Genomic DNA, 26,025 nt, shown 5'->3' with positions numbered 1-26,025 from the left:
AAAAAAAAAAGTGTCCATGAACAGTCAGATAGATTTTTTTTTTTTTTAGGCAGATAGATTTAAAAACAACAAACAAACCTGTGGTACATTCAGTATATTTAAATCTAACAATAAAAAAGAAAAAGTACAAGTGCACATAGATAAATCCCGAAAACTTTATGTTGAAAGAAGCCGGAGACAAAAACGTATGTACTATCTTACTCCAGAAATTTTAGAAAAAATAGGAAAAAATAATCTGTGGTTATAGAAATCAAACAGTAGTTGCCTCTGGGTGATAGAAAGACTGACTGTAAAGGAAGATGAGGGAACTTTCTTAAGCAGCAGAAGTAGTCTATATCATTAAGGGTTCTGAATTACATAGATGCAAGCATCTGTCAAAACTTGTATAACTGCAAAATATCTGTGCCTTTTACTGTATATATAGTTTATCTCATTTTTTACAAAGGAAAAAAATTACAAATCAAACTCATCTTCTTCTTTAAGCCACATTATCCTCTCCTGACTTCCCCATTTATCTTAATGGCAGCTTTATTCTCAGTCAAAACAAAACTATTGTTATTTTTACACCTGTTACCCTTTCCTCCAATATTTCACCATTTTCCAAATTCAAATAATACTACAGTGGTTACCATTTTTGTCCAATAGTTCACTTATAATCTCATTCATTTTGGGTACAAACCCATTGGATTTTATTTCCTTATCCACTGTGAGGAAACTAAGATTCAGAGAAATCAAGTCACAAATAGTCGGTCAGGAATCAGCATTTGAATTCATGTCTGCCTCTTAATTTTTACCACCAGTACTTATTACAAAATCCCCCTCATGTCTCTCCCACTTTAAAGCAGTACCCTCAACCAAATATAACATGGATTTTGTCCTCAAAGTAGCAAACAAATAAGCAAATAACGGGCCAAGACCATCAAAGACCCCCATGTTAGTAAAGCTGATAGTTACCCTCTAGCCCACGTCTCACTTGACCTCTTGTCTGCACTTATCACTGTTGACGTTTCTCCTACCTAAAGCATACTTCCTTTACTCCTTTTCCCCATGCAAAGTATCCTCCCGGTTTCCCTCCTTCTCCAGCCACTCCTTCCCCAGTTCATTTGAGTGCTCAACCAAGCCTTCAGTAACAGCATTCCTCGAAATGCAGTTATAGATGCTGTGCTCTCTTTATGCTTCCTATTCCTAGATAATCTTCTCCAAACAAAAGGGTTTATCCCTCTCTCCATTCTCTTTCCCATCCTAAAGAAAGATGATTTCTTCACTTTCTTAGAGCAGAGTTTGATCATTTTTACTTCTCTTCCCAAACATCTTCAACCCTCCCTCTCCTACTGCCAGCCAAATGATTCCCCCTTGATATCAAAACGAGATCTTCCAAAATGTAGAAGCAACTCAGCTCTCTTAGCCCCGTATCACACTGCTCCTTTTTCTCTCATCTATGACTCAATCACACAGGTTTCTGTACCTTTCTGTCACCCTTTTTACATTGTGCCATGACTTGTGCTATTTCTTCTATCTAGGAAATCTCCCTAGACCCCAATTTTTGATCATTACTGTTTTACTTACCTTTGTAAGAACAGAGTGACATATCTTCCTTGAAACTTTCCTATACTCCTAAAGTCGGAAGTATCATTTTCCTTCTGTGAAATCCCAGATTATTATATTGTATGGTTGGCACACAAAGATACTGAAGTGGCCAAAAAATCATACGGGGAATTGAGGTGGAAAAGAGGGTCACGGCCCAAGTTTCAAGTCTTCTCTAACTGTTGGGTAGTAACCGGGATCAGGATGGGTGACAAAGACATTGAGGCAAAATGGATTAACTTCAGTGCCATGAACTTCAAGAGGAGATAAATACATGGTTTCCTTGAGAATATAAAACCTTTTCCTATGGCTTGAAAATACTAGGAGCACAGAAGAATGGAGACTATAGTCAAGAGGGCTTCAGAGGAAGTGGTATTCTTGGGGAGGAGCCAATTTTTCATAATTTATGCAATTGGAATGTTGAACAAAAATTTTATCTACTCCATAGACAAGCAGAATATCTTCATCATATTTTTTTTAATCCAGACAGAACTTTTCATTCCTAATATCTAAAGAGATGTCAACTGAGATTTTAAAAAAAAAAAAAAAAAAAAAAAAAAGATCTCTACGGAATATGTTCTTGCCAGTAAAACAAAACCCAAACTACTAAAATGTTTTCTTGGGAAACAATTAGCTGCCCTATAACTACTCTGGGTATGACTTGTTCTAATCATTCCCCTGTTTAAAATTCCTCACGTGGGTCTTTTTGCCTACAAGAGTGAATCCAAACCTGGAAGACTGAATGCTGAGGTTTTTCCATTTTTGTTACCCAGTCACCTTAGCCTCACCCCATCATTCACCTACATATTCTTTATGGTCCAACAGTACCATTACTCTTGTTTTTTATTCCATGCAATTTCCCCACTAGGTGCCACTGCATGTGCTTGTCCCCTTTTCTGGAATGTCAGTACCCTCATTCTTTTCTGCCAGGCCAACAGATCTTTTCCTGAACTGAGCCACCTGAATTAACTGGTAGTTAGTTGTTTATTACACATATTGTCCTATATTACATTCATCTGTTCACTTTTCGGACTTGCCTACTAGAATATGAGGCTCGTATACTGCAGCCCTGATTACCCTGTAACCCCAGCAACTATGACAACGGCTACACGTAGCAAATGTTCAATAAGAATTTCATTGAAATAATATGATCCACAGGTTCAAGAGAGCCTGGCAATCGCATAGAAAAATGGCTAAAAGGCCCAAATTGATAGCTTGGCATATTTGTATCAAATCATGACTTACTGATTTTGTGACTCTGGAAAGTTAACTTCTGTCAGCCTCAATTTTATCATTTGGGGAAAAAAGGCAAATGGAGATAATACTCTGTGGAATAATCGTCAAGACATGAGATGATTTGTATAAAATGCATAGCATATTTTCTGTCATATAGTGAACACTCAAACTATAGCTGTTATTATTTGTACTACTACAAAATTAACACCCCAAAATAGAGAGGAATTACTAAGAGGATTCATGATACACCCGCGGAAAAAGAACTCCATGCGCTTTTATTATCACTGAGCTCTCAATGCTCATATATTTATGGTTACTTGAGGTTGTTACAGTAAATTTAGTAGCTATCCAAGCCTCTAAAAATTTAGACTAAAGGATGCCTAGTTTTTCTTTTCAAAGACCCTGCAAATTTCCATTTCCTTTAGACAACCGAAAGTTGAAGACTGCCATAATGTCACCATGAATATACACCAATATGAGAGGTCTAGCTATGGAACAGCATGTAGGAGAGAGGATAGAGAAATATGAAATAGATATAAAAACATACATAATTCATGTAAATGGCCCAATAAAAAGTGGCAATTTCTCCATAATTTTCAAGAAATAGCTGAGAGGGAAAGCAGTAGCTTAAAAAGTTGCGTACTTTCAAGTTGGGTTTGATTCACTCACAAGTGACTTTTGTATGTATGTCTCAGGAATTGGGTGACCCAGGAGTTGTTTCTGAAGGGCTGGTAGTGGAATGCCTCTTAGCTTTGTGAATAGGTATAAAAATACCAAGGAATTTCATCCTCAAATGACATTTCTGAATTGATTTCCTGCTAATAGCAACACTTGGCAAACTGTTCTGGGCCTATTCACTGATTAAATCTCCTCCTCTTAGCAAACTCTAGTTGAAAGTACAGATAACGATCCAGGATCATGCGGGGGACATGTAGGTCATCCATCTCTCTAGGTGTCTGAGGTAGTACACTTGATTCTTCTTGGGTCACAGAAAAGCTATTTATTTAGGCTACAATGTCTCTGCTCTACACAGAAGTGCTTTCACTGAGATTCATTTGGAATGCATGCCCCAGCATCTAGCAACTATCTCATCTGTGACTATCTGAAAGGTCACTAGATGAATGGCTTACTCCTCCCCACCCTTTACCTCAGACCGCCTGCGTTGGCTTTTCACCTTTTGTAATGACAAAAATATTACTAAAAATCAAAGCCTTGTGTCATTAAAATAACCAAGATTAATCAGAACAGAATATAGTTATGGTAAAAATGCCCTTCATGAGGTACCAGTTGTTTGAGTGCCCTCATCATAGGCCCTCCAAGCCTCTCTTTTTCTATAATTTGCTATTTTCCTTCCTTTTGGTGACAGGTTTTTGATAAGGTTGGTTGGATGGTTTGTTTCAACTGTGAACATGATTCCTACAGCATTCCTCAGCTCCAGAACCATATTGCTCATGAAATCCTGCAACTAGGAAGCATAGCTTTATTAAGACTAAGGACTGGATTCAGTTATTTCAATTCAAGAGCCCCATCCTAATTTCCTTGCTTTCATTACATCCTCTAGGCACCAAAATTATCTAGAAATGCTGACCTCCCCCAAATAAATTCAGATGACCAAGCCGTTTCCCAAAATGCCAATGAAGCATATTCCCTTACATAAAGTAAAGGGAAAACAAGAGGCAAACAAGAGGGGACAGATGTCTGAGCACAGGCAGGGACACAGCAGCCTCAGCTCATAATCTGGAAAGTGCCCCTGAGGCAGGACTGCTTGCATTTCCCTTTCTGTCACCAGAAGTCACAAGTCCTTCACCTCTAGTTTCAACATTCTAAAAAGAAAGCAAGGGGCTGGCGCTCTGAAGAGAAAACCCATCCTATTACAAAAAGTGAGTATATGTTTTCCCTACAGACTTCTCAAATAATTAAATTAAATTTTCTATCGTCCTCTGATTCGGTTTCTCAACACTGTCTGCTTGCATTACTACTGTCGTTGAGGGGACTATGTTTAAAGTCTCTAGTATCACTTTCCCTAATAACATCAACCAATGTTGCCTGATTTGAGTTCTCTTCCTCATTCATTGGCAAAGTGATGTTTTAGTTAACAACCTCCTTGGTCATAGTTCTCTGAAGTCAGCATTAATTAAAAAGAGGTCGGGAACATTTTAAGCCTCCTTGGTCTGGGTGGGCAGACAAAAAAACAAAAATCTCTCATTTGTTTGGGATCGGATCTGAGACTTGCTGATGAGATAATCAAATTTGAAAGAGACACTAAAAGGAAAGGAGGGGCTGCCGACCAAAGACAAGTACATCCATTTATTCTTCAGAACTTATTTCCGGACATCCCCAAATAGAGATGACTATTTTGTGTGTGTGTGTTCCACTCTATGTAAGGAAGTTTTAGAGCCAATTGTTAAACACACTATTATTAAAAAGTAAATTCTTGGGCTTCCCTGGTGGCGCAGTGGTTGAGAATCTGCCTGCCAATTCAGGTGACACGGGTTCAAGCCCTGGTCTGGGAAGATCCCACATGCCGCGGAGCAACTAGGCCCGTGAGCCACAACTACTGAGCCTGCGCGTCTGGAGCCTGTGCTCCGCAACAAGAGAGGCCGCGACAGTGAGAGGCCCGCGCACCGCGATGAAGAGTGGCCCCCGCTTGCCGCAAATGGAGAAAGCCCTCGCAAAGAAACGAAGACCCAACACAGCCGTAAATAAAAAAATAAATAAATAAATAAATAAATAAAAAGTAAGTTCTATAAAATTACACTTAATTATATTAAAAACTAAATTGAGAAATGCTCAAAGCTCATCACTTTCTAGATATTTTACTATATTTTACTATCATATATGCTGTGAAGTTCTTTATTTCTATTTTATATGTATGTTGGAACTACTATAAATGACATGCCACTGTGAATCCCTTTCCGTCTCTCTGATCAGTGACATCCTGTTAGCAGCTTGAAATCAGCCATGATGGAAATATTGACAAACCATGGAAATCGACAAATACTACACATCAGGGCTTTCCTGTTGTCACATTGATTGTCTAGACTTAAGAAAATGGTTGACAAAATGTTAATAATACAGATTAAATTTAAAATTCACCATGTCCCTAGATGTTGCATTATGAATAACACAAAAGAACTGAAAACAGTCTTTCAGGATTTGAAAATTGTTATACAAATGAGAAAAGTTGCTCTGTCATTGATGACTAAGAGAAGTGCTGACATGTATATTTGTGGTCTTCCTTTCATTTTACTTGTTAACAAAAATCAAAACATCAGTTGTTATTCATGTTGGAACTGTACTTGTTCGTCACTTGCAACCATCAGTTGGCTGTATATACAAGAGGTCAGCCTAAATCCAATGTAGGCATTCTTCGAGGGGCAATTAGTTACGTAAAGTTTAAAATAAAGAACATTGTATATTTTGTTATTATTATTTGTAAATTACATGCTACACCTTCTTTTAAATCAGTAATATTTATAATAAGCTTATGTACGTGTTTGCATTCATACTTTTACCCTCCCAGAAGGCTGGTTGTTAAATATTTCCTAGTACACCACTTCATGTGCTTATCTCCCCCAGGAGACTGGAAGTTTTAGTTTGTTTATTTGCTTTTTAAGAGTTAGGAAAATGTCTGAATCGTCATCAAGTCTTCAGCACCTACTGGATACCCAGTAGTTACTTTATAAATGCTTGTTGACTTGTGTTAAAAGGAGGATGGTATTCCTGACTATTCAGGTTTGTAGGACCTCTCCAACCTCAGAGAGACTGGCATGTTTCTCACCTGGGCCAAGGTGACTGGGGAGCAATAGACTAATTATTCTGTCTAAATAGACAGGAACAGAGGAAGAAAAAGGGTGTCTGGCCAAAGCATCAACATTCCAGAATACATACCTGTAATTCTTTCATTAATTTTATGTTTGAAAACTGTGTCATCAGAAGACCCACTGAATACAATGTATTGGTCTGATCGATTGATATTGTTTTTAGAGTCTGTAGTAAGTGCTGTTACGTCATCGGAAGCACGTTCTCCACCCATTCGCCCACACCCATAGGTTTATATACTACATACACTTAACGTTGATACTTTCTTAGGGAAAAAGAGCTGAAAACATATGCATGCCAAAACATAGCCAGTAATGTTACTTAAAATCGTAAAAACGTTCCCTTTAATTGCAGAATTCACATTGTAACTGTGTCTGTCCCCATTTGGCTTAGGACAGAAAACAGAAATCGCTTTTAGTAGAAAGGGAGTCAACAAAGAGCTTCAGGCACTTATATTATGGTTGAGGCACAGGGAAGGATCATCCTATAAGCTGGGCCTTCAGGAATGATCCAGAACTTCGTAGAACTGACCTACTTGAGGGGTTTTCCTCTGCTACAAGCCACCACTTGGATTAGACTTATAGGGATGCCTGGATCAAGAAACTGCCACCACCCTGAAAACCCACAAAATTTACAGAATGTTCACTAGTAAGGGCTACTATAAACATTTTACATCTCCAGTTTCTGTAAACAGCCAAAAGAAGCAGGGAAATGACCTCTGCCTTACTTCCAAACGGCATAGATGTATACCTAACTGGCAGAATTGAGTTCACATCCAGAGTCATAGCTTCAAAGGAGAATGGGAAATGTGAATTTTAGATTTCCCACTTCCACGGAATAGGAAAACACAATAGAAAGAGATGGGTTGGATGCTGAGTGTGAGCCAACAATAAACAACAAAAATCCCTAACTGGTCAGTTTCTGCTCTCAGCCAGATGGTGATGGAGACTATATCCTTCAAACTGTATAACAACACAACCAACCACTATGCCACTTACTCTTCCAAAGTGATGTTTGGCTGAAATAAAATAACTGATAAACTCTTTACCTAGAAAAAAGTCTTAAAATATGATCATGATCATTGAAAACGTTGCATGCATTTTGTATTCTGTTTTTATTTTCACTTAAAATTATGTCATAAGACTTTCACTATAGCAATAAAAAATTTTCATAAACATTTGCAAAGGATACCTAATATGCCATTTTGTGACTCTCCTATATTATACTTAACCATTTGTCCTTTGCTAGTCATATAGGTAAGTTACAGTTTTCCACAAATGCTAATGATTTTGTGAGCAGCATCTTTGTGAGTAATATCTGCCATCCACTCCAATTATTTTGTTAGGATAGATTATCAGCCTTCTCTTAAAAAGAAAAAAATGGGTCTTATTTACTGGCTCACCAAATCTAGGGCTTTTTATTTGTTCTGTAAATGGGACAAAAGTAGAACTACATTGTTTTAGAAGGAATAGGGGGGAAAGTCAGCAGTATATTATTTGTGCTAAAATAGCACAGCTTCTAAAACACCTGGGACCTTGCTCAGAGACATTACATAAAAGCACAGATTGCAGTAAATGTTGATTCATTCTGACTTGTGTTTTAGGCCCATAATCTTGATGTAATAAATCAATATGTTTCTTATTTAAAATGATACTTAATCATTAGAAACTAGTACTGGCAAATACTATTGTTTATTTTCCTAAAGACAACACCTGTTTCTAATATTTTTAGTTTCAATCAAGTCACTAAGTATGTGCTTCCCCACCATGAAAAATTCTGGCGCCATCAAAAATGTGTAAAATAATGTCCCTAAATTCCAAGAACTTATAGTGTTTTGGAGGAGTGAGCAAGTTGCTTTATTGCTCTATTTTAAACCTGCATTTTGTTCTAAGTTTTTCTTTAAATCTGAGTGGGAATGGAGTTGGGTGAGAGCACAAAAGACTCCCTTTAGAATCTCTAGACTGTAAACTCCTCAAGGACTGGGGATTTATTTCAAATTTAAATTGGTATGTCTATTACTTAGTTTGCAACTTGATAAATATGGATTGGATAATTGAATGAACAAATGGGTAGTAAATAAATGAATCTACTCTGGCTGTATTCTCTATGACAGAAAATCAGTTCAAAAAATGGTCAAAGACTTATGTGGCTTAGTAACTAGACAAATTATACTGAACTTAGAGAACATTTAACAAGAACTTAACTGAAGTCTGTTATAAGCCCTGTACATGTTGTACTTCATTTACTATTCATAACTACTTTAAATGGTCAGTTCAATTATGTCTCCCAATTTATACATAAGGAAAATAAGGCTTATGATTGATTTGCCCAAATTATGCAGTGAGTAAGAAGTGAAGTAGAGATTTCAAGCCCCACTATGTTCTTAATCAATATACTAGGTTGCCTCCTATAGATCATATAACAAATATCAAGAGTGGATAAGGGGCAAGATTTTATAGCAAGTCAATAAAACAGTGTTTAAATGCTATGACTTCCTGCATGTCTTTTCATGACAGAGTTACATCATTTTCAAGTTTCTATGTGTCCTTTTGGTAGGAAGCCCACTATTACCATTTGAGGTCCTACCAACTCTGAACTTCCCCCAAATGTTAAAGGCATAGTCTGTCCCAAAGTGTTCAGAACTTAAAGGAACACAAAGCCAAGAGAAAACCCAGTTCTGTTGGTAATCACTGCCTTTGTCTCTAACTGGTACACCATGTTGCTGTTGAAATGGTATAGTTTTCTATCTGTCATGAATGTCCACTCTGCAGTGATGCTTTGTTGATCTGAATACCTGCCAGCTTGAGGGGGTTGCTTCTCACTTGAGTTTGAGCTTATATCTCAGTGGTAGGCAGAATTCTAAATGGTTCCACAAATGCCTGGCCCCTGATGTACCTATGCCTACCCCCCAGTTATTCAACTAACACTAATCTAGGTATTGCTGTGAAGGGATTTTGCAGATGTAATTAAGGTCCCCAGACAATTGACTTTAAGATTGAAAGAGAGCCAGGTAGAGCTGGACTAATCTCATGAGCCTTGTAAGTTTGAGTCTAGTTGTCAGAGATAAGTAAGTCAAAAAGATTAGAAGAATGAGAGATTCAATAGGAGGGAGATGAAGGTAGAAAGAGACAGGGTATAGAATTCAGGGACCCTCCAGAAGCTGAGAGCAGCCCCCGCTGACAGCCAGCAGGGAACTGGGGAACTCAGTCCTACAGCCCCAAAAAACTGGATTCTGTCAAACACTGAATGAGCTTGGGTGCGGCCTTCTCTCCAGAGCCTCCAGAGAAGCCAGCTCCTGATTTTAGCTTTGTTATAGCTTTGTTTTAGCTTCGTTATACCCTGAACAGAGAACCCAGCTATCAATACCAGACTGTGACTTCTTAAATACACACTGATTCAAGCAGATAACTGTGTAGTATCTGTTACACAACAATAGAAAACCAATACAAATTCTGTTGTTCGCACTCTAAGGCTGAGGATTTTTCTCCACAGTCCAAATGCTTGGTCCTGAGGGGTTTTTAGCATGAGTCACACTGAGGTCCAGAAACTCCCGTAGCCCATAAACCTTCAAGTGTTGCCCTGGGGCCAGGGTTCTTTCAGCATTCTTATTGAGTCGTCATTTTTCATTCACAAAAGCAAACTGCTCTTCACATCTAGGGACAGAGCCTTATTGTCAAGCCACAACAAGTTCCAATGCAGTCTCTCTACTCAAGTCACTGGCTACCTATTGTAGATATTCAACAGTGACCTTTCAATTAAAAAAAAAAAGTATCACGTGACCTGAGATTGTCAATTGTAGGCAAAGAAGAATTTTACCCCAAGGTTTACCATTACCTGTGAATTCTTTTTGCTAACCAGAAAAGAAAAAAAAATAATACACACACACATATACACATATTCACACAGACTATGTTTCCTTTTCAGATTTTGTGTCAAAGCAAAATCAAAGTAACTTGCAAAAGAGGCAAATGTACACTCAGAATACTAACTGGAAGTGCTAAGGTAGTAACTTGATGCTTTTCAAAATAAATAAGTCAGGAATATTCATTTGAATCCTTCATGATTGCCTTCTTTCTTCTTGTTTGGTATTTGCCCTTATTCTCCCTTTACCAGACAAATAATCTTAAAGTCTTAACTCACCAGCACTTTTATATATCTGTGCATTTCAGAATAATATTTACTTTTGAAACATTTTGACAGTGAGATAAAAGAAAAGCCTGGAAGGAGAAGGTGAATTATATTAAACAGTGATTCATAAGGGTTGAACATCAATGAGAAGGGAACCAAATGCTATCTAGAGGTTACTCCACATCTCATCAGCTTTTGAAATATGTTATCTTATACAAGAGAAAATAGACTTTATTCAGCTTTGCAGGTCTGTTGTTTTGGATTTATTTAAAAGAGCAGATAATTTCCTCCTCCAGTGCAAGGACTCGAAGAGTTATGGTGTAATAAACCCACCTTTAACACTGTCAACTGCTACCTCAGGGAAGCCCAATTTAAGAAGTCAAAGGTTCATTTAAACGTCCCCAGAGTTTTCTGCAAGAGGTTGATCCTAAATTTTAGAAAAAGGCAGACTCATCTACATTTTAAGTTAGGCATACCTAAATTCATTTTACAATCTGAGTATACACATATTTTATTCTGTGTTTAATAAATAGACTCTAACCCTGCAGGTAAACCTATGATCCTTTGTTGAATTTTGTTTGTATCCAAATGTTTGAACAAAAAGTTCTGTTGAAAAGGATAACAGTAAAACTGAGTAGAAATTGTTGAGTTTTACCTTCTTACTTAAGCTTTTGGAAGAATAATATTAAAGATCACAAGGTTGTAACCCAGGCAGCACTGTCCCTCTGGTAGTGGTCTAATAACAAAAATATAAAGCATAGAATATAGCAAGAAATAAACATCTTTTTGAAAACTAACCTAGAAAACACCATTTCCAATTATGATTGTAAATACATGCCCTTAAACAAGTCATTGTAAACAATTTATAAGACATCAAATGAGATGTTAAGGTACAGTCATATAGAGAAAGAAGAGGCTGAAGAAATGTACTTAACCTATACTAAACAGAGAAGATCCTGTGAAATCAATATTGTAGTGGATCTCAAAACTGCCTACACAGAAGAATCACCTACAGAGAGTTTCAAAAATGCCTATACCCGGCCAGCACCCTCAGAAGAACTAATTTACTTGACCTAGAGCAGTGGTTCTCCAAGTGTGGTACCATCACCTGGGAACTTGTCAAAAATGCAGATTTTCAGGCCACCCCAACTTAGTAAATCAGAAATTCTGGAGATGGAACCCAGCAATCTGGGTTATAACAGGTCCTCCAGTGATTCTGTTGCTTACAGATTTTGAGACTCATTGATCTAGAGCAAGGAGGCAGATAAGTCAGACCTTTATTGTTTGAAAGTTCTAGAGATGATTCTAATATACAGCCGAGATTGAAAACTCTGAGTTAAACAGTAAAAATTGGGTATATCAAAACTCAACAATAATGAAATAATGAAAACCTGATTTAAAAATGGGCAAAAGATCTAAACAGACATCTCATCAAAGAAGATATACAGATGGCAAATAAACATATGAGAAGCTGATCCACATCATATCTCATCAAGGAATTGCAAATTAAAACAGTGAGATACCACTACACATCTATTAGAATGGTCACAATCTAGAACACTGACAATACCAGTTCTGACAGGAACCCTCATTCATTGCGGGTGAGAATGCAGAATGGTGCAGCCACTTTGGAAGACAGTTTGGCAGTTTTTTACTAAGGTAAACAAACACTTACCATATGATCCTACAATTGTGCTCATTGGTATCTATCAGATGAATCGAAAAAAATGTCCACACAAAACCTGCACTTGGATATTTAGAGCAGCTTTATTCAGAATGCCAAAACTTGGAAGCAAGCAAGATGCCTTTCAGTAGGTGAATGAATAAATAAACTGTGGTATATCCATATAATGAATTATTATTCTAAAAAGAATTGAGTTATCAAGCTATGAAAAGATGTGGAAGAAGCTTAAATGTATATTACAAAGTGAGACAAGCTAATATGAAAAGGCCGTACATGGACTTCCCTGGTGGCGCAGTGGTTAAGAATCTGCCTGCCAATGCAGGAGACGTGGGTTCGAGCCCTGGTCCAGGAAGATCCCACATGCCGCGGAGCAACTAAGCCTGTGTGCCACAACTACTGAGCTTGTGCTCTAGAGCTCGCGAGCCACAACTACTGAGCATGTGTGCCACAACTACTGAGCCCGCGAGCCACAACTACTGAAGCCCGTGCGCCTAGAGCCCGTGCTCCACAACAAGAGAAGCCACCGCAATGAGAAGCCCGTGCACTGCAACAAGGAGTAGTCCCTGCTCGCCGCAACTAGAGAAAGCCCACGTGCAGCAACAAAGACCCAACGTAACCAAATAAATAAATAGGTGAATAAATAAATTAATTAATTTTTAAAAAAAAAAAGAAAAGAAAAGGCCATACACTGTATGATTCCAATTATATGACATTCTGGAAAAGGAAAAACTATGGAGAGAGTAAAAGATTGGGAGTTGACAGTGGTTGGGGGAAGGAAGGGATGAATAAATGGAGCACAGAGGACTTTCAAGGCAGCAAATCTATTCTTTTTTTTTATTTTAATTTTTTTAGTTGTGGTTAAAACACACACATACACATATAACAGGACATGGTACTATAACAGTGAATTAATATCATTACACATTTATCAAAATCTACAGAATGTATAAAACCAAGAGTGAATCCTAATGTAAACTATAGACTTAGGGTGATTATTATATATCAGTGTAGGTCCATCAATTGAAAAAAAATAATGTACCACTCAGGCACTAGATGTTGATGGTAGAGGAGACAGTACTTCTGTAGGGGTGGGGGGCATATGGGAACTCTCTGTAATTCCTATTCAATTTTAGTGTAAACCTAAAACTGATCTAAAAATAGTCTATTAAAAAATTGGTAGATAACATTAAAGGATAAATTTCATAAAAAGTAAATCATATATAAAAATATAAAACAAACGGGTCAAAATTTTTAGTTAACTCATCAGTTGGTAAGGGTGCTAGAAACAAACGTTATAATAAGTTCAAAGGAGAATCCAAAGACCAAACACGCATGACCATCAGGAATGCTGAAATGAATTTGCTTAATAGAGGCAAAACAGGTTTCTTCCAACAATGCACAAGGAAAATCAATTGAACCTCTAGCTGGCAGAGTTTATCTTCATTTATATAGAAAAGAATTATTCGAATTACTATCCGTTTTTTACAAGTTAACTTCTGACTGTACAAAGTTGTATGATAGCTTCAAGACGATGAAATACACAAACCCTAGAGAATCAGATAATTCAGAAGGAGTGCTCTAAACAATACATAGCTTCTCTACTGAATGAGTCTAATAATCTTTTGGTTCATATTAGAGTTGTGTACAATTTTTCCTTACAGTTAAAAACAGATGGGAAAAAGGGCAAGGCGAATCTTGGGCCCTTAGGAACATGGCCAGGGGAGATGACCAGGAGGTGACAAGTCTTGAAAGAGCAGAGGTTTGGAATTGAAACATCAGGTTCAACAGCATGCTTGTCCTTTGTCAAAGTGTGTTAAGTGTCATGCTGATGATTTTGTTATTCCTCTTATGGTAATGCTAAGTTGTTGGAGGTTTCCGGAAGGAGACGTGTACGCTTAAGACCCTGCTTTAGGGATACTAATCTAAAGTAATCTCTAAAATGGATTCAATGCCAGAAATGATTGAAAAGACTAATAGGGGCTGGTAAAATCATCCAGGATTAAGGTTAAATTTAAAGTTTTCTTATCCAGAGATTTCCTAAGAATTTCTTTGGAGACAGACACTCAGCCAAACCCATTTTATTCTACAAAGCTCACAAAACCAGTGTGCTGTCTCTCTCTCTCTCTCTCTCTCTCCCGCCCCCCCCCCCACACCCCCGTGGCCATGCTCTACAGAAATACGTTGAAAAAAAAAAAAAAAAAAAAAAGAAATACGTTGAAAATAGAGACCATTTTTCTTTGCAGACAAGGTGGATAGTTATCTGGAGTGAAAAATTTCATTTTCTAGCATTTTTCATTGAAAGTATCACCTGATAATTACACTGAATAGAAAGTAACCATTAATCACATCTTTAATATACAATTCATCACTGTCTATCTTGCGCGAAGCAGAAGAACTAAAATTAATCAGTCAAAGCAAACTCCATCACAACCAAATGCCTGGGAAGGGGTGGGGGCCAGAAGGAAATCCTTTTAAATGGAGAAAATACATTTCCTTCTGCTGGCAGGAGGATTGAGGCCTCCATGGTAACATTACTTTCTGTCATCACAGAAGGTGATTTTAATCTCCTCCCTTGCCCAGTTTGAGCAACGTCAAGTTTGTAAGAAATTCAAAGCTCTTAAATGTTATCTGACCCACAAGGGAAGGAGGTAGGTGAATTCTGTCATTGCCCTTTCATTGCAGAAAATTTTGTTAATGAAAGGCTTTTAGAAAACAAATTCACATTTCAAATTGCAACTGCTGCCTCTGTCCTTGTCACCCTGGTTCTCCACTGATAAGTTCACTCTGTCAGGTGACCCACTTAGAGGTGCCTAGTTCTAAAGCTCTAGGAGAGAAGGTGTTTGTGTGGTGGTGATTAGATGTAGAGGTTGGCTCTAAAGCCTCCTGGTAATGAATAAGGCACAAGGGGAACTATTCATTCGCTGTTTATCACCCTCTGCTTTCTTGACTTATGTTGGTGCCATGAAAAGAAACCTGTTTCATTTCCCCAACTAGATTATAAACTCCTTGAAAATAACAGCCAGGTCTTATATTTTGCTAAGTCACTTTCCAAGTATGGGAGCTCCTGCATAACTGCTTGATAAATAATTGGATGTTTGGTTAGTTATAAACCATGGATTCTCTAGAAAGTTTAGGAGAGGAAAAAAAAAAAAAAAAAGGATTCTCTTAGGGGCTGAAAATGTCAAGGCACTTATTTCTAAACTCCTAATCTAGATTATAAACCATTATTATATTTTACATGGAGAGATGGGATTTGGCATTTCTGAGAGAAATGCTTTAAGACTTTCAGTGATTGCCGTTACAGTACATTATTTCCCCCTATGAGATTCAGGAAATTGAAAACTGATGAGAGTCCAGGCTGTGGCAAAATGAGAACCATCGAGCCACTGAGCTGTGGGTACTGAGCAGGCAAGCCCACCCCCTCACCGGGAAGAGGCTCCCACTCAGCCCAGGGCCGCACACGCCACGCCCGTGCCTCCTCAAACTTGCAAAGCACTGCGTGTTGGAAACCTGTGTGTGTGGTCATTGACCAAAACAATAACTTTTTTTTTTTTAAACATCTTTATTGGAGTATAATTGCTTTACAATGGTGTGTTAGCTTCTGCTTTATAACAAAGTGAATCAGTTATACATATACATATGTTCCCATATCTCTTCCCTCTTGCGTCTCCCTCCCTCCCACCCTCCCTATCCCACCCCTCTAGGTGGTCACAAAGCACAGAGCTGATCTCCCTGTGCTATGCGGCTGCTTCCCACTAGCTATCTATTTTACATTTGGTAGTGTATATGTGTCCATGCCACTCTCTCACTTCGTCCCAGCTTACCCTTCCCCCTCCCCATATCCTCAAGTCCATTCTCTAGTAGGGCTGTGTCTTTATTCCCATCTTGCCACTAGGTTCCTCATGACCTTTTTTTTTTTTCCTTAGATTCCATATATATGTGTTAGCATATGGTATTTGTTTTTCTCTTTCTGACTTACTTCACTCTGTATGACAGACTCTAGCTCCATCCACCTCACTTCAAATAACTCTATTTTGTTTCTTTTTATGGCTGAGTAATATTCCATTGTATATAGGTGCCACATCTTCTTTATCCATTTATCCGATGATGGACACTTAGGTTGCTTCCATGTCCTGGCTACTGTAAATAGTGCTGCAATGAACACTTTGGTACATGACTCTTTTTGAATTCTGGTTTTCTCAGGGTATATGCCCAGTAGTGGGATTGCTGGGTCATATGGTAGTTCTATTTTTAGTTTTCAAAACAATAACTTTAAATTCAACACTTTTTAAACGTACCGAGTAGCCTCATCTTCTCTATAGCTCCCTGCACGGTACAAGATAGATGATGGGGGCTCAATACGTTTCGTTGGATGAAATAACTTGTAGATCATTAGTCTCCAGGGCAGAGTGACCACATTTGAGAATAATGAAGAGGGGAAGGTAAGGGTCAAAAAAAGCAGAGGTGATGATGCCTATGTCAGATATCGTCTTCATTTTCACATAAATCAAAGGAGTGCTTTAATATTCGAGTTCTGAGTTAGACACAGAAACTCAAAACACATGTATTTTTATTTTCTGCAAAAAAAAAAAATGAATGAAACAGAGGGATATTGAATACGTGTTTGCCTGAGAGCCAGTTACAATTGGAGAAGACAATTCATACGAGCAGCCAAAGAAAGGAGGAGCCAAAGGTCACCGGGGCTGCCAGCCAAATCTACTGGAGCATCCACACGTTGTCTCAATTTCTAATTTATCAGTATGCGAACTGGTTTGTAGACAATGTGCTGACTGTGCTGACAATTCAAGTTCCTTCTGTGAGTGAGCTGTTTAGTTGGAGTTGGCTACTTGAACAACCCAGTGTCAAGACTTGACTTTGCATTTAAGTGAGAGTTGGGAAAGATATTTTAGAAGAATCAAGGAAAAAAAATGGAGGGGCTCGGTTTCCTAAGAGGAAATAGACATATATGCTACTAATCCAGGATGTAATGAAGTGAAAAGAAATGGACCATATAAGTTAGAAATGTCCAACGTAACAATAAAAAGAAGCTATGTATATAAATAAAGACATAGTGATGACAATAAAATTCATGCCTCAATTTGAAATGCACACAGCTTGCAAAGTGCCCATCACATATGGTATCTCATTTGATCCTCAAAGGTTATTATAAAATGTATTTGCACATTATACATATTCATATAATGGACTTTTAGGCACCAAAGCCAACTACATTTGAACAGAATCAGGCTATCATAGTTCTTATGAGCAATACTCTAAATGTCCATTGTTTCCCTTTTATTTATATCTTCTTTCTTAGATGTTCAAGCCCTATGAACCAATTCTTCTTAGAACCCATTGATAAATTTATAGGTTGCTGTTACAAGTTGAGCTGTATTCCTCAAAAATGCCTATGTTGAAATCCTAAACATACGCATTCAGAATGTAACCCTATTTGGAATTAGGGTCATTGCTGATGTAGGTAGTTAAGATGAGGTGATTAAGGTGAACCTTAATCCCATATGACCCTGTCCTTATAAAAAGGAGAAATGTGGACACAGAGACAGGCACACAGGGAGAATGCCACGTGAAGATAAAAGGCAGAGATCAGGTGATGCTTCCGCAAGTCAAGGAACGCCAAAGATTGTCAGCAAACCATGAAAACCTACAGGAAGGCATGGAAGAGATTTTCCCTCACAGCCTTCAGAAAGAACCAACACTGCCGATACTTTGATCCAGCACTTTTAGCCTCCAGAACTATGAGATGATAAATTTCTGTTGTTTAAGCCAGCCTATTTGTGGTACTTTGTTACAGCAGCCCGAGCAAATTCATACAGTGCCATCATGCTTGTTCCTCTAAGAATGGAGACATGTCTAAGGGTATAGGGTCATGGGTCTTTAGGACAGCTTGCCAAAGAAAACCCTTCATCATCCAATAGCAACAGCTGAGATGTCCTAAGCTCTTTCAACCTGCAGTCAAGAAGAATAACTTGTGGAAAGCTGAGGTGTCCAGCTAGCTCCTCAGGTGTGTGATACTGACCACCCCCAGTCTGCTTTCAATCCATATACTGAGCTGGGACCCCCTCCCCATGTTCTCTGCAGGAAGGCCTGTTGGCCAAGAGAACTGTCAGAAAGGAGGTTGCTTTCTAGCTTTACCTATTACCAGGTATGTGTCCTTGGACAGACTACTTAACTTCCCCATTTATAAAGTGAGGATGAGGAAACTTCTCTCACTAGGTTGTTGTGAGGTGTAAATGAGTTAAGGTCCATCACTCTTCCCAGACATTTTCTCTTGACATTTTCTCTTCAGTGTTGAAAGCTCCTGAAGAAACCAGGGAGAAAGAATATAAATACCACATTTTTCCAGCCTCAGAGACTATATCCCCAGATTGTGATTCTTGGTTCTTTGTCTCTTTCCACTTAATAAAACACCATAAATTTGCTTCTATAATATCCATTTGCTTGCTCTTTCCCTTAATTTCTACACCCCCTTTACCATGTCATACCCACAACTTTGCCCTCCTGACTTTCTCTTATCTGAGGCAAAAAACCACATGCATTGTCTCCCCTTTACTCATCTTTATCTGGGAAAAGTACTTTTCCCCTGTCCACTGGTGGCTTCAGAATTTCTATATAGGATGGCTTAGAGGCAATAATTTTGTTGGAAATGTGTGCCAAAAGACAGATCTTGAGTCTGCGTTTGCGGAGTAGGTGCTGCATTTTTGTTTAGGGTTGTTTTATTTTGGGGTGGCTTGGGAAGAGGAGATGTGCTAATTAGCTTATGCATAATGTAAAGCCCCATATGCTAGATGTTCGTTCTGGTTTTCCAGCCTAGATCTTATCTCCAGCCTCTCCACCCTACTCTGTGACCCGAGAGGGAAATCTCTATGGACTGTTTACCCAAGCTCTCTTGTCCTCCTGCCAGGAGATCCTAGGGTTGGAACAGAGAGAAACAGGGGTATTGATACACCCCATTTCCAGGTCCCTCCATGCAAGGCTATGGTTTTGACAGCAGCTACATTTCTCCTAAGACTATAGCTTCTTTCCAGCAACTCTTCTCCTAATGCTACAGGGCTTACCGAAGTCCAGTGATAACAAATTCCAGTAACACCATTCCTTCCCCTCCCTCCCCAGGATCAGGGGTAGAACATAAACAAGTGTAATAGTCAATCGTCAATGCATCCATCCCTTAAAAATTGGGGGACTTGCACTATTGCCTCCTGGGAGTTTCATTATCCTTTAACCCCTCTCACACCTCTGTAAATAGTCCATTCATTAAAACTCTCTTCAATTACACCCACTGAGGTGCCATTTCTTTACTGTCAGGGCTTTGGTCATCCTGGCACTGCCACCTCTCCTGGCACTGCCATCCTAGAACTGCCGTCTCTCTCCCTAAGAACATCATACAAGTATAACTGGTACCTCGTTGATAAGGAATTTCTATTTTATCCCAGTTCATCTATATCCTGAAGAATTTTAGTGATGCTTTCAATCACAACCACCAGCTATCTGTTATTAGGTTATCATGCATCTCTTATATTCTTCAACTTTTCTTTCCCTTTTTCCTGTCTTCATCTTTAAACCTGTCATCTGTGAAGGCAATCTGGGCCAGTGGAAGGAGCTGGGACCATAGTCAGCCAACTGGTCAGGCTTGGAATCAGACATTCAGCTATTATGAGTATTATAAGTCTATGAGTACTGCAATTTTGAGCAAAACATGAATCTTCCATCAATCTTATGTGCATAACACCCACAAATTAATGATAAGGAAGAAATAAAATAATGCAAGTGAAGGAAATAACACATAGTAGTGGATTGACAGCTGTTATCACCTTCCTATATATAGTTCCATACTGTCTGAGGCTTCTTACAGACAGTGCTGTTCTCACCCCAAAAATGCCCTGAGACTTTCATTTCCTTCCCTATCAATGCATTAAGCATGGGGTTTGGGGTCTACTTGGAATAAAATGCCACACTTCTTCCATCAGTTTATCTTCTCCACCATCTCTTGGCATTAGTCATGATTTCCTTTTCTCTACTACATAATCAAATGTAATAATCATTCTTGATGCTTCCATCCCTTGGAGAAGTGGAGATTTCCTAACAAAGGATCATCTCTTTCCAACCACTTTGTTTGAATAATGCTGGTTTTGCAGGCTACTCCTGAAACAAATACTGCGATTACTTTTTTAGTTACTATCAGTTACTGCTCACCATCTTTCTCATCATTGTTGACCCTATCAGTCAGTCAGTCAAGAATTATTCTTGCATTCCTTCCACGTGTGCGTCAACTTTCTCCCCTGGAGAGTGGTCTAGGATAAAGACAATTTTCCCAGCAGTTCTCAAACTCTCTTAGAACTCAGTAACTAGGTCAGCAAACCCAAGAACAACTTTCCTTTTCAAGGGATTGTTCATGCTCTTGGTTTCCTGTGCAGAGAAGCCTGCTTTGGGATTATTTTCTGCTTCTCTTTGATAACTTTTGACCATGTCCTTGCTCCTTTTCCTGCACTTTTCTTGTTCCCCAAACTGACCTACAAAGAACTCCTCAGTTAGCCACAATTATTCTTTCAGGATCATCTTTCCAGATCCTCTTTTTATTATGTAAGCCTGTTAGTGCCTTCTTTTCTTCTCCCACACTCTAAAATGCCTACAAATCATGATTTTATTTGGGCTTGGCCTGATTGTTCATTTATTTATTTATTTTCTCAGATCTCCTTAATTCCTAACCTACAAATTCATTTGTTTGTTCTTTGAATTTTATTGCTTTCAGTTTTATGTTTTCAGTTCATTTTTATATTCTCTGGGATGGTAGAGAGAAGAATCACAGGCTTTGTATCTAGCAGATCATGATATTAATCTCAGCTTGACCACAAAACTTCAGTTTCTTCATCAGTAAGAGGAGATAACAGTATCCACCACAGTTTTAAGGATGATCACACTTTAAAAGCCTGTCATAATGCCTGGTACATCATGTCCTCTCAACAAATGTTAGTTTTTGTACTTCTTCTTCATTAAACTCAAATATCAGGGGATATTTATCATTCACTGTGGTTTTAGTGTTTTGCCTGAAAATTCACGCTATAGATCTAATTTAGCACGTGTCACCAGTTGGACAGATTTAATGAGGTGGAGAGATCTCCCTCCTCTGATTATTTTTCATATATTTCTAAATCTTTCATGTTCTAATAGGAATTAATTTATCTTTTTCTTCATGCCACAACAAACTCGTTGAGATTTTGAGGAATTAATTTTGGTCATTATTACAGAATGATAGATACTATTTTGTCTCCTATTTTACCATCTATTTTCTTCCCTAGAGACAAAGTACCTAATGTCTACTGGTTCACACCATGTTTTGTTGATTTTGTTCCAGACTGTTAGCATATTTATCTAAATAAGCACCTTAAAATCTGTATGAGCTGATCAATTCAGAGTATTTAACCAAAGAGTAAAAATTCGGTTACTTCTGATTCTATTAGTTTTATAAAATTATTTACAAAGGCTAGTGCTTCTTTTTGTAATGAGTTTCCCTACTCTTTAATAGAGTTGATCACCTTCCTTGTCTGTGTGTGTGTGTGTGTGTGTGTGCTATACACAGGAGACAGCTGAGTGGTAATGGTCATCCATTTATATGGTATGATATGATATATAATATTATATAGTATTTATAGCATATATAATATAATATAATATAATGTAAATGATCTAAGGCTTATTATGATTCATCATCCAATTAAGATATCCTTTATTTTAAAAATCTACATGATGAGCATTAAATGGAAATCCTGTCTCTGGATGGCTTTCTCCTTCTATAGATCCAGCTCTTTGACAGCTATACACGTCCCTAATGTACTCCCCATTGTTACTTGAGGAAAAATTGTACTTGCTCTCTTCTCTCTCAGAATTCCCTACTAAACAACATTTTAATAAATATCTGAAATGAAAGACCGAGGCATGTGAATATCTGGGGGATAAATGTTCCAGGCAGAGGCAAGAAAAAGCACAAGTGCCCTAGGTTGAGAGTATGCCTGGCAAGTTTAAGGAACCACCAAGGTGTCAGTTTTGCTGAAGTGTACAAAGCACAAAGAAGAGCATAATAAGATAATGGGGGTATTGGGATTTAGAGAAGGGTGAAGATGCTGTAGGGTCTTGTAGGTCGCTGTAAGGATTTTTGGCTTATACAGTGTGAGATGAAAGCTATTGGAGCGTAATGAGTAGAGAACTTTCATGAGCCATGATCTCACCCTGTTTTAACAGTACTATTCCAGCTGCCGGGTGAATTGTTCACAGAGACAAAGTGTGGAAGCAGGGAGAACTGTTGACAGAGCTTGTAATGATGTGTGTGAGAGATGATACTGGCTGCAACCTGGGTAGGAGGAGTGGATGTGGTGAAAAGTTTTCAGACTATGAGAATATGTTGAGGGTAAAGCCAATAGGATTTGCAGACAGCTTGTCTGTGAGACAGATAACACCAGCTTTTGGAGGAGGTGCCATTAACTGAAAAGAGCGAAGATGCAGTGAGAGTACATTTGAGGTGCATGATTATTAGAAGTCTGAGTGTAGGAGAGAAGCAGGAGCCTGGAGGACTGGGGAGAGTTACAGATGGAGGTCGGTATTGGGAGTCATCCGCCTCTAGATGGTAATGAAAGACATGAGAATGAGGTCTGAGAGAAGAGGAGAAATCAACAACTGAGACTGAAAAAGAGTGATCAATGAAGTAAAAAAAACAGGAGAAAGGGGTGTCCTGGAAGTAAAATGGGGGAAATGAGGTGTTTCAAGAAGGAAGGAATTGATCCACTGAATCAAATGTTGCTGAAGGAGACAGAGGAAATATAAGCAAAATTTTCAAGGACACTTTCTATGAAGGAAAGCTGATAAACGATGAAGAGAGGATTTTTTAAGATGGAAGAAAGTGCAGAATGTTTATATGTTGATGATGATAATCCAAGAGAAGGGAGAAATTGATTGTGCAGAGGAGAAACAGGACAATTACTGGAGTGATCAACTTGAGTAGCAAAAAGTAAACAGATGCAGTGCTCAGGTACAGAGCTGGTCTCAGAGAGCAGCTTATCCCCCCCATAACAGGACGTGGACACAGGTGCAGTTAAGTAGATGCAATGGTGGGAGGCTGCAGGAGTTCTCTTCCGACTGTCTGCATCATCCCAGCAAAACAGGAAGCCAGGCCACCAGCTGTGTTAGAGGGTGAGGGAAGAGGTGTTGGAGAGTGGGTAGGTTTACAATGTCACCTAGGAGAAGTAGAATGAATGACCAACAGAAATGTTTGCATGATTGCTTGTTACTGTTGTAGGTTAACTTAAGGACAGAAGTTTAGTTGTCATGAATTTAATGTGCAACCAGTGATGGTGGGCTTTTGTCCACCCACATTTGGCTGCACACCCTCAGGTATGAAGATGTGAAGGGTGGGTGCGTGCACAGAGGAGGCTTAGCTAGGAAGCATGATGACGTAAAAAGGGCTCAGGAGTTGAAGTATCAGTGACGGAGTGATTACATAGGAGGGCTCTGGAGGCCAGGAGCACACACAAGGTGTAGGATGGATGGATTTTAGGGTAAGTAGGGTTTAATAAACTGTTCGAATTGGGGCATCTCACACTAGTCTGGTTCTTCTGAAGTAAATAGATTTATTTTGTTTTGTTCTGCTTTTTTTCTCTGCAAGGACTATTTCCTGTGTATGCCTTGCTCACCCCTGTTCTTTTTCTCATGCTGTATTTTAGCACATGCAAAATGTGTTTTTTTCTTTTAAAATGTCTCCTTATTTCTTCTGAAATATTTCACTACTTTTTTGTTCTCTTTCAGTGCTGTCCTACAGAACTTTCTGTGCTGATGAAAATGTTCTGTATCTGCATTATTCAATAAAATAGCCACTGGCCACTTGTGGCTGCTTATCACTTGAAATGTGAATAGTGTGACTAAGGAAATAAATTTTCAATTTTATTTAATTAGAATTAATGTAAATTTAAATAGCCAAATTTAAATGTGGCTAGTGGCCAATCTATTGGACAGCACAGTGAGCCTAAGAGCTATCTTTATATCATTTGATGATAAAAAATGTCATTGGCATTAAAATATTTTTTCTGGTTTCCCAGGAATCTCTTTCATTTCTGCCTTCTAAATTTGGTTCTAGTGCAACTGCCTCTTTTTTCCCCATTCAGTCAAAAAACATTTATGGAACCTCAGCTGTATGCTGGGACCAGTGAGAGGCATTGGTGATTTAAGAATGTTTGTCCTCAAGTAAGGAGGAGATGGGTAAAGAAATCAATGACAATAATGGAGGGTCCTCAAAAAACTAAAAGTACAGTTGCCATATAATCCTGCACTCCCACTCCTGGGCATATATCCAGAGAAAACTCTAATTTGAAAAGATACATGCACCCCCACGTTCACTGCAGCACTATTCACAATAGCCAAGACATGGAAGCAACCTAAATGTCCATCAAAAGATGAATGGATAAAGAAGAGGTGGTGTGTGTGTGTGTGTGTGTGTGTGTGTGTGTGTGTGTGTGTGTGTATCTATATATATATAGATATACACACACACACACACACACACACACACACACACACACACACAATGGAATATTACTCAGCCATAAAAAAGAACAAAATAATACCATTTACAGCAACACGAGATTATCATACTAAGTGAAGTAAGTCAGAAAAAGACAAACACCATATGATATCATTCATATGTGGAATCTAAAATACCACACAAATGAACTTATCTGTGAAACAGAAACAGACCCACAGATATAGAGAACAGACTTGTGGTTGCCAAGGGGGAGGGTGGGGGACAGGGAAGGATTGGGAGTTTGGGGTTAGCAGATGCAAACTATTATATACAGAATGGATAAACAAGGTCCTACTGTATAGCACAGGGAACTATATTCAATATCCTATGATAAACCATAAGGGAAAAGAATATGAAAAAGAATATATATATACATATATATACAACTGAATCACTTTTCTGTACAGCAGAAATTAACTCAACATTGTAAATCAACTATATTTATTTTAAAATAAATTTTAAAAATCAATGACATTACTATAAAATCACAGTACAATGTGCCACAGGTTATGATCAACAAAAGTGTGACGGGTGGTAGGCACACCACAGGGAATGGACAAAGGGAACATATTCTTCAGCATCCTACCAACTGAGGTTTGAATCCTGGCTCTCTGCTCCTTCCTTAGTGAGTAACCCATCTCACAAAGTAGTTTGTAAGAATTTTAAAAATTGGTGCCCGTGTAAAGTGCTCAGCACACTGCCTGCCTTTATATAAAACTAATTTCCTCTTGGGCAAAATGCATTAATTTTTTCTCATTACACAGTTTGCCTGTGTGTTTTTTTTTTGTTTTTTTTTTTTTTTAATTTTTATTTATTTATTTATTTATTTATGGCTGTGTTGGGTCCTCGTTTCTGTGCGAGGGCCCTCTCCAGCTGTGGCAAGCGGGGGCCACTCTTCATCGCGGTGCGCGGGCCTCTCACTATTGTGGCCTCTCTTGTTGCGGAGCACAGGCTCCAGACGCGCAGGCTCAGTAGTTGTGGCTCACGG

At 38.5% G+C, this 26,025-nt stretch overlaps 1 long non-coding RNA gene across 1 annotated transcript in view; it reads left to right on the top strand.

Moving 5' to 3' along the window:
* The window catches only part of LOC309631496, a 549,237-nt gene that overhangs the window by 41,813 nt on the left and 481,399 nt on the right, over nucleotides 1–26,025 (top strand). The window lies entirely within an intron of this gene.

Source organism: Balaenoptera borealis, assembly GCF_965194805.1.
Source record: "Balaenoptera borealis genome assembly, chromosome: 6".
Classification (NCBI taxonomy): Eukaryota; Metazoa; Chordata; class Mammalia; order Artiodactyla; family Balaenopteridae; genus Balaenoptera; species Balaenoptera borealis.
The sequence above is the reverse complement of the archived record's forward strand: the minus strand, read 5'-3'. Positions and strand labels throughout refer to the sequence as shown.